We start from the raw sequence: 10,447 nt of genomic DNA on the forward strand, positions 1-10,447 counted from the left end.
AAACAAAAAAGAGGCAATAATTGGTAAAAGGAATATTATTGTTATTATTATAAGTGTTCATATTATGTAGGATGGATGGGAAGGATCAGAAAGATTCACATTATCATCATCATCATCATCATCATCATTCACATCATCTAACAACTCATAGTGGGTCATATCAAGCTTTACAATAATGAACAAATTACATTATATCCATTGAATCTGGATTTAATTACATTGAATAACAGATTTGGCTGATGTGAGGTGTTCAACCACATTTGCTGTGTTTTAAGGCACTTCCTGTTTGTATACTTATAAATCAGATACATCAGAGCTTTCAGTAAAATCCCAGTTTCTCAGTTTTGATTACATATTGGATTAAGGGTTGACATGAACGCTATTTACAAGTTGGAAAATCATGATTATGGTAACTTCAATGTGGAAAGAAAGCAGCATAACTCCTCACCTTGCAGCAGTGATGTGATGTGAAGTGAAGTGAACTCCAGAGTGTGTCAGTACACTGAGACATCACTGTTGGGTGCAACAGACATCAAACTTTCACCAAAGAAAGCAGTGAAACATCGCTTTATAGTCTTGTATTAAGTTACTTTTTAAAACTGCATTAAAGGGTGTTTTCAGTGTTTCTGATTGCAGGTTTGCTCAGGTTGAAGGCTGAGGTCACCAGTCTCCATACATTTAAAATAATAAAAATAAAGAAACAAAAACAGGACAGTTGTGCAGATGTGAGTCAAGCCTTTCAATGAAAATAAGACATATAACTGCTTAGTAGAATAACTCTGGATAGGCTGCAGAGTTTTAATAATGAATATAGGACATACTTAGGGTGTGATTGGTTACTCATTCATATAATTTGTACTGTCCGCCCATCCTCTGCGATCTGTATCACTCCATGAGGGAAACTTACAGCTTCTCTTTGGATATTACAAAGATGTGTTGGCTCCATTTGACTCCTATCACTGCCTGAATGAGTGGTGCATTGTAATAAGGGAACAGAATAAGTGAAAACACCTTTAAAATACAACTTAAACAACTTAAACATCATAAAAATCCACTTATATCGATGCAAATAACAACATCTGCCAAGCTTAAACATGCTTCAATACACATCAGTTATCTTTGGTCAGAGGTTGATTGTGTTCAGGTTGTCCATCCAAAGCGATATCTCAGGAACGCCTGCAGGGAATTTCATTACATCTTGCACAATCATCCACTTGGACTCAAGGATGAACATTTAGGGCCCTCATAATCAGTGGTCTCCTCTACTGTGGTACAGTCTGATGTCAGTGGGAACAAAGGACCACCTGAAGCTCCCTGTTTCACACCTGAGTGAGAAGATCTGATGGCTGAATGAGCTGCCAATCTGCCACAGCTCATAGAGAGGATGAGAAGGTTCATCCAAGATGGCTTTGATCTGGTCCCTCATCATCCTTCTCTTTTCAACAAGCTGCCAATCTATCAATCAATCAATCAATCTTTATTTGTATAGCGCCAAATCTACCACAGCTTTTATCTAGACCCTCATCCTCCTCTCCACCATTGCCTCCACATTGTCTCACCTGATCACTGAGCTTAAAAACTTGTTGAGACTCCTGAGGTTCAAACCTTGATACCACCAGTCCAGCAGACCAGCATCGGCTACTACTAGAGACTGATAGATCTGCAAGTTGGATGCATGTTGCACACTGAAAGATCTGAACTTCCTCAGGAGGAAGCTCTGTTCCTTTCTGAAGATAGCTTAAGTATTGTGATACCAGTTTGTTATTGATTTGGACCCTGAGGTCACTCCACATGGAGGAAAACAACTACACAAAGGCCTCCTCTTCTTGGTTTTGCTCCTTTTGAGCTTCAGTTGATTATTGTTGCACCATGTTACAAAGCTCTACATCAGTCCTCTGTTCTCCGTTGTGAAAAGAGTCTCTAAGTGAAGAGAGCTTATATTTCTCATGTATATAGGGATTACTTCCATTTCACTGAAAATTAGATTTAATAGGCCTAAATAAAAGAGGGGCAGAGCTGGACGAGGTCAAGCTCCACCCATTGAGCTCTGCAGTAAACACTTGTAGAGTTAACAATGAAACGGCCATGCATGCCTGTGTGTTCGCTGTTAAACATATAAGATAAACTCTCCTGCCTGTCGGTTTTATGTCGCTGCGTTTGACACTCCACCATTTCATTTCACGAGCTGTGAGCTGTGTGCGACGCTGCTCACGGTCCCCTGGGAGACAGGAGAGGGAGACAGAGCACCCACCCTGTTACCATCCCCACCCGTTCATCCAGGCTCCAGTGTCAAGAATGTGAAACAACAGCCGAGCCTCGTCCACAAAGCCCAGAGTCCCTCCTCTCAGCCACAGCAAGGAAAAGACTCTCAGCTTCCTCTTTCAGTCTCACAACAGAGACTTCAGAGGAATCACTTGTTTCTAAATTGATGATTTTATTCATTGTATTATTACTTTTTTATATAATTGACCCACTGGTAAGTTCTTAACTGTGTAATTTCATTGTAATTATTATAGTATTCATTTAGGTGGGTCACTCTGTCCTATTTTGGTGAGGGTAGATAGTATTTATGATATTAGTGTGTTTGAAGTAATAAGAAAGTAATATAATAGGTGTTATGATGATAAAAAGGTCAGGATATAGTCATTGTCATTGTTCACTTTGCATTTTCACAAGCTTTTCTAACAATACAACTTTAGTCCCTTCCTAAGATTGATACATCTCTTTCATTGTTTTAGTCTTTTTCAGTTTGGGGGTAAATTAGGGTAATTAGAGCTCCATGGAGTTCTTACAAATATGAATACCAAGATATTTAACACATTTCTTAACAGGTATATTACAAGTTTGTTCCTCCGTCTGGTACAAACTGATACAAACATAACATTTCACATTTAGATTATATGGAGTTTTAAACCTGATGAAAGTGGTCTCTTATTATGTTCAATCTGATGTTTATCCAATCAATCAATCAATCAATCAATCAATCAATCAGTTTTCATTTATATAGCTTGTCTCAAGACACTTTTCACATGTAACAGGTCTAGACTGTACTCTTTATCCCTTAGAAATAATGCTGTATCATTAGATAACTGGTTCGATCTGATTTTATAAACCTTTAAACCTTTAATAACTGGATAATATATGACATAACATGCAATTAAAGTAATTCATCCCACATCAGAAACAAAAAAAGATGAAATTGGACATCCTTGATCACATGGAAACCTTTTTGTAGTGTTTGGATAAAGGATATATTACACATTTCGACTCTCAATACAAAGTTTTGCACAAGAAACCCCCAAAAGTTTGAGTCATTAAATAAGAAACAATGTTCTACAGTATTAAATACCTTATAAAAGTCAAGAAATACTATTAAAAGCATCAGTTTCAGTGTTATCATAGTAATCCAGTAAACCAAGATCATTTGACATTTGTGTTAACACATGATCTCATCAAGACTTTTATTTAAACACTTAGAATATATCAATTAGATTATCTTGTAATATGTATTTAGGAGTGTAATAAATTTTAGTTTTCTCTCTTTTCTTCTCTCTTTATATAAATATAATATAAATAATCTTTTTCAGGCTTGGGGATTAGAGTTATTACCCCCTGCTTCATAGTTGTGGACATTTCTTTTCTAACAAAACATTCTTTGAATAATTCCAACAAAGGGCTTTGAATCATATCCCAAAAATGTGCATACAATTGAACAGAAAGCCAGTCAGTGCCTGATGAATTCCCCTTTTTCACTACTGAGTGAATTGTCTCTGAGATTTTGAATTGTTCACAGTTTATCTATCTATTTAAAGTGCTGCAAGATTTAGTAGGTATACATTCTTTAATTGACTCAATAAATCTGTCACAATCACTGTCCTGAGAATTTGACCTATATTACTATAAAATGATCATCAGTCTTTAGGGCAGTAGTATGATTTATCTCATGGTTTTCTTTCTCTAAGGCAAATAATTACCTAGAATCTCTTTCTCTTAGTTACAGACAGTATAAATCCCCTTTTTGCCATTTCATTATATTTGTTTTGTCTGTTGTTCTATGTCAGTTTTTTTTCTTCTTTGCTACGTTGCATTGCTAATTCCATGACCTTCAATAAACTTGAAATCAATCTGGTAATCTATTGGCATCTGTTGGTTAAACTCCAAATACACTCTTTCTAACTAGAGTTTAATAACTGCCAAACATCATCTGGAGCATGATTATAATCTCCTCTAATGACCGTGTGTCCTTATATTTGTTCTGTATAATCTTTCCCTGAGTTGTGTTATTATGGTTATCTAAATTACAACCTACCAAAAAGGAAGTGTTATCTAATTTGAAAACCAGGATTATCCTTCTACCTTCATCTGAAGTGAATGACTCAGCAATGTTTCCTTTGAACTTGTTATGGAGAACGGTGACCCCTGCTGATTGTTGAGAGGCATGACAAAAATAACATTGGTTACCTCTATTGTGACTTTATACCTCTATGACTTGAATGAGTCTCCTGTAAAAAAAAACATTAAATTAAATTAAATCAGCATTTTTTTTATTTACAGAACATAAAAACTGATTTATTTTAGTACAGTCATGGCTATCTCTGACAATAAGATATAATATTTTTAAGGTACTAAAATGGAAAAAGTGCCATAAAAAAGATAATACATGCATACATGAACTGGATATCTGCTTAAGACAACTATCAACTTATACAGCTCTGAGTTTTACATTCTGGAAAATGTAGAAATCTCTGAATATTGAGCAAATCCTTGAAAAGTCTCTTATTTTTTAACCGATGAAGGGAACATATGGCTTAATCAAAAATGGAGGCATGAAAATAAAAAGTAAACCACCTAAAATATAGGTTACACTGCAAACCTAAAGTAGTTTAATCACCTTATTTTAACATTATCTTATGCAGTAAATCTCACACTGTCAATAACAGCAACAAGGCCCTGGTATTTGGTCTTCTTTCTTCGAGGGCGCCCTTGCTTGGCACTGTCTCTCCAAGTTAGTCCTCCACCATCCGAAGAGTCCTCTCCATGACACTGCATAATAATGGTGAGTGTCCTTTTATCATCAATGCACAGTGTCCACTCATGAATCCAAGCTTGTTATTCTCCTCTCTCTGGTTCTCACATCCTCATTGTTGCTCTCTGGGAGATTCAGAAGAGATTTCACTGCCTGCTGTACCTCTCGGTCTCTTTTTGTCTCTCCTGCAGGGTAGTAATCTGATCCTCATTGTGTCATCTGTTCCTTTCCACTACATTTCCAGCCCTTTAATGTTTTCTTGCACAGTAGAGATCTCAGCTGTGTTTTTCTTGACCATTTGTTCAAACTTAGAGAAACAACCCATTAACGGCTTTCAGGATGTCGGCACTGGATACCACTTCCTCTCTTTATTCAGGCTCCTCAGTGCAGATCTTTTTTTGGGAAGGGACTTTTTATAGGAGTCTAGAGTTGTGGTGCACATAAACCTGAGTAAGTACTTTCAGGGTCCAAATCCATTATCAGACATCCTTTTTCCAATTCCTGGTGTCTCTCTTGGACATCTTGTCTCTTTTCTAGCAAAACAGGCTAACAGTCTGTAAAAGAGACTCAACAACTCTGACATGGTTAAACATTTGTCTTGTTTTCTGTTTGGCAGTGTAAACCTACTTTCTGCAAATGCAATGTGTCACTCCTCAAGTCAATAAATCCTGATAAATCATTTGGAACGTGATGTTTGGTAAATGACTAAGAGTTTAAAAGAAAGCATCTGCACAGGCTGCCATCTTGGCCTACCCCCAAGAGGACCCACCGCTATGGTGGCCCAGAGTTATATCCAAACTATTCCACAAAGGGCCATGTGGCTACAGGTTTTTGTTCCAACCGATCAAGAGCACATGATTCAACCAATCAACTGCCTGAAGGCTGAGATCAATTGATTAAATGATTCAAGCCTGGTGTGTTCCTGATTGGTTGGAATGAAAACCTGCAGCCACATGGCCCTTTGTGGAATAGTTTGGATACCTCTGGTCTAGGTAGTCAGTATAAAGGCTGAGTTGTGGATTTCACAGAGAATGCTGACTGTGCAAATGTAGTGCGACTAAATGCTGTGGTTCATCTCTTAAAGAGGATCTAATATAACTTACTGAGTGCAGATAAATACTACAAACTACGCCTCAAGACCCAAGCCAAGTTCCTATGTCTGGCTTGACACCTGCTGATTAAATTGAGGTGGGTTAGCCCTGAAGTTAGGCACAGTGGGTTAACCTAACCTGACTGAGTGGACCAGCCATTCTCATTGCAGTGACAATGACGTAGAGAAACCAAGCTGTGCCGTTTGCTGTTGGATAGTTGCTACACAGCCAGCTTTGCACAACTTGCTGACAGCATAGTTACACAATCAATCAAAAAACCTCTGTGTTTTTTCAGGCAGAGAAGTCTATGATTTGTTACAGTGTCATCCTGACCAGGGACCTTCATTACACCTCAGGCACACAGAAGTCAAAGAAACGCATACTGAGCAGCACCACCAGATCTCCAGATCAGAGATGGATGAAGCAACACCACTGGGTGTAGCTGCACATAAGTCAGAGACGGATGAAGTTGCACCAAAGGACATTTGAGGACAGTAAAAATGCAGCTTTTTCTTAGCTTCAAGCATGCTGAGGTTAACCACTTGTTGGAGAAGAAAAGGATACTAAAAGAAGAGCTCTCCCACAAGAAGATGGATGATCATTTGTTGAAAGATGATGTTGTTAAGGTCATGAACTACACTGAGTGTGATGGATGTGCTGATTCAGCTTCTTCCCTGCTTAGCACAGACAAGCCAAAAACTTTCTCCTTTTCAGATAGTCCTCTTAACTCTTTTGGGACTGAGGCTGAATCTGCCAATCCAGCAAATTCCAGTACAATCCTGCTCACTGGCCAGTCAGACATTGCTTGCAAGGCAGCGTGCCAAATGAGTTTGTGGAGGCTTTTGGCAATCGTGTTGTGGTTGTTGTGGACTGCTTTGAAATTTACACTGAGAGAGCATCAATTCTGAAAGCTAAAGGACAGATTTGTTTTGTAGTTTTCCCACTACAAAGACAAGTACACCATAAAATATCTCACTGATTTTACACCAAAGGAAGCCATGCCATGGTATTGCTTTCATCTCCAAAGGGTAGGGAGATTTTACTTGTGACAAACATGTGACTGAGCACAGTAGCCTTCTTCATGAACTATTGCCTGGAGATATGGTGTTGGCAGATAGTTGATTTGACATCAGGGACAGTGTTGGACTAATGTGTAATGTGTAATGCGTAGGAGTGAAAATAAAGACTTTAATGGACTCTCACAACCTGTTTAAGGACGACAAATGCTTCACGGAGTTTGAGGTGTTCATCACTGATAAGGTGAAAGGCATCGACTGTGGCCTTTGGCTGATCATTGAGGTTCATCTTGTATTGAGGTAAAGGACATCAATGACAACACAGTGCAGTTCTCTATGTGCATCCTCACCCAATCCATCCCAGAAAACACACACATCAGCACCCTCTTCTCCATCTAAGGCATTGTTGAATACTCACTGAACACCAAGCTTTCTGCTGAACAGCTGTTTAGCCTGCAGGCAATGTTGTTATGTTGATTAAACCTCAACTAATTATTATTACATTTCGTAAAACTGTGTCACATTGTTCCTCTGTCAAATCTATTATTGAAGACTGAAGAATACAAGTAAATTGTTTAATTGTCAACTGGAAGATAAAACAGTGTTTGTATCTGCTTTTCACTTGGACAGAGCAGCTTTGGGGAGCAGCCAGCACAGCTTTGGCCTCATCGACTGTTCAATACACAATTCTCAGAAGCTGTCAATAATTCAGCGCTCTTTGGTGATGTCTGCTGCGTGAAGTCACACTTGAGGAAAGGAAATCAATAGGCAGGAGACATTATAAATTCACTTTCTTTAGCCTTAACCTCTCCAACGTGGATCAGTGAGTTTCACGGTCACCCCTGGGTGTCAATGTCTGTCACAGTCTGTGATCCTGAGAAGTATGAACTAGAGTCTGTGTTACAAAGAAAATCCCTCAGAGATTCTGTTGGCTGCTTTAATCTTTAAGAGCTTGGTTGTAGTTGAGGTTTATGGAAATCAGTGCAGTGCACCTGTCTAACAAATAGTCGCACACATAAAACCACAATTTGGGTTTTTGTACAGATTAAACAAACTAGAGCTTCATATTCATCATACAGACATGAAACAGGTATAGATCTCAGATAACTTGCTGCAAGAAAGTGAATGTTTCTCAAAATGTCTAACTATCCTTTTCAGAAACTTTGATATATGTTTTTTTGTTTCTTTGGCTCAAATAACACGAGTTTAATTATTTAAATGAACAAAGGTTTTCTTGTTTTTTAAGAAACCAATGCTTTAGGACATGCATTTTTCATATATTGTTTTTCAGGGTGCACGCTTGGCCTCGAAGTCCTGCTTTAAAGGAGTAATACCCTAAAAAAACAAAAAAAAAACAACAACAAATTACATCACTCCAAGTTTCAGGCAAAAGATGTGGAAATGCTGAACCAAACATTTAAATCAGATGTTCAACAAGTTCATTGAAACTACCTATTGATCTACATTTCCTAACAGCAGCAATTTAAAAAGTATTAGATCTGTGGATAGAAAGACGTCCTAGCAAGTTCATCCTATGTGATATTCTGCTGAATGCTCGTACCTCCTAATTGACTAATTAGTCCTCTACGCTGGTCTGTCCTCTACTAATGGGAGACATGTGAAGTTCATGTATCTCTAAAGATTAAAACAACTGCTTGGGTTTGACTTTATGAGATTACTTTGACAGTCAATTAAAATTAAAAATACTTTCAGCAGTTGGAGAGACTTTCATGTCACCAGAAAGCTTCAGGCTTTAGCTATGAATGACGTTTGTGTGTCTTGACATATTCATGGTTTTAGCAGGACAGTGTTTGGTCACGTAAGGGTAAATCTTCTTTTTGTCCTTGTCGATCAGAGCTGATGATGCCAATGAAGCTGGCACCAATGGAGAGATTGACTACAGCCTCCATCAGGCATCAGAGACCATTAGAGGATGCTGTGCATTGACCGATCCACTGGCATCATCAATATATATGCATTTGATTATATTGGAAATGTTACTACTACTTCCACATCATAAAAGGTTTAGAGAATCATAAATGTTATTTGCTTTGGAGCCTACAATTTGAATGTATTTTGTACTACATTATTATCATTTGGACTTACTAGAGCCGAAACAAACCAGTATAAGTATGTTGGAAATGTGTGTGAAAAGATCCATAAAAAAGGCAAAATGACAAAGCTTATAAACCACACATGCCTGACATGTTTGTGTCTTTGCTGTTAAGCATGTAAGATAAACTCTCCCGCCTGTGAGGGTTTATGCTGCTTCATTATACACTCCACTATTTCATTTCACGAGCTGTGAGCTTGGTGCGACGCTGTTCACGGTCCCCTGGGAGACAGGAGAGGGAGAGAGAAAGAGAGAGAGAGCACCCTGTTACCATCCCCACCCGTTCATCCAGGCTCCAGTGTCAAGAATGTGAAACAACAGCCGAGCCTCGTCCACAAAGCCCGGAGTCCCTCCCCTCAGCCACAGCAGAGAAAACACTCTCAGCTTCCTCTTTCAGTCTGTCTCACTGCTGAGAGGGGAAAGACACAGCGGGTATAGTATACAAGCTTATCCTGTACACGTGCAATAATACCTTGATCATGTGCAAAATTATCTGTGCAATTCATTATGTGCAATATAGCTGAGTTCAGTTCAGTTTATTGTGTGTATTTTATTTATTATTCAGACTATAATGTGTCTACTTATGTCTGTATTTTATGTTTACTATATGTACTACTAGAGAGACTTAATTTCGTTGTACATTGTGCAATGACAATAAAAACATTGAAATTTATAATATAGTGTCTGGATGTCTGTGTGTGTGTGTATTATGGTAATTTGATACAACTTCTTTTAAAGTCCTTGGGGATCTGAATTAGTCCAAAATATAATCTAAACTAGGCTCATAACACACATGCAGGATTTACAGGTGGTATATTTCAGGCTTTTAATTTATCACTAAATTAAGATATCAGTTCTGTCTTGTGAGTTTCTTGCATGTGTGTTGATTGAAAACTGTACTAATACTGGTATATTGAGTAATATTGATCTGCTCATAATATCTTTATATGTTCGGACATTAAAATAGAGAAACATCTCATGAAGTGTCACTTATTTCATTCATGTGCCAGACTCTGAACAAGCTTTCATAACAACTCTGCAGTGGACCAGCAAGGAAAACCTCTTTCACTGTTCATATGGACACCTGGCTGCTTGAAAACTGTGAACTTATCCTTTAAGTAACAGCTATGGGGGATACCACAGGGCAGTCAAGGCTGTAGCTCTGTATTGTGATCTCCTTTTCATTCTCACAAGTATGTTT

This window comes from Scomber japonicus, chromosome 8, assembly GCF_027409825.1.
Source record: "Scomber japonicus isolate fScoJap1 chromosome 8, fScoJap1.pri, whole genome shotgun sequence".
NCBI classification, from domain to species: Eukaryota; Metazoa; Chordata; class Actinopteri; order Scombriformes; family Scombridae; genus Scomber; species Scomber japonicus.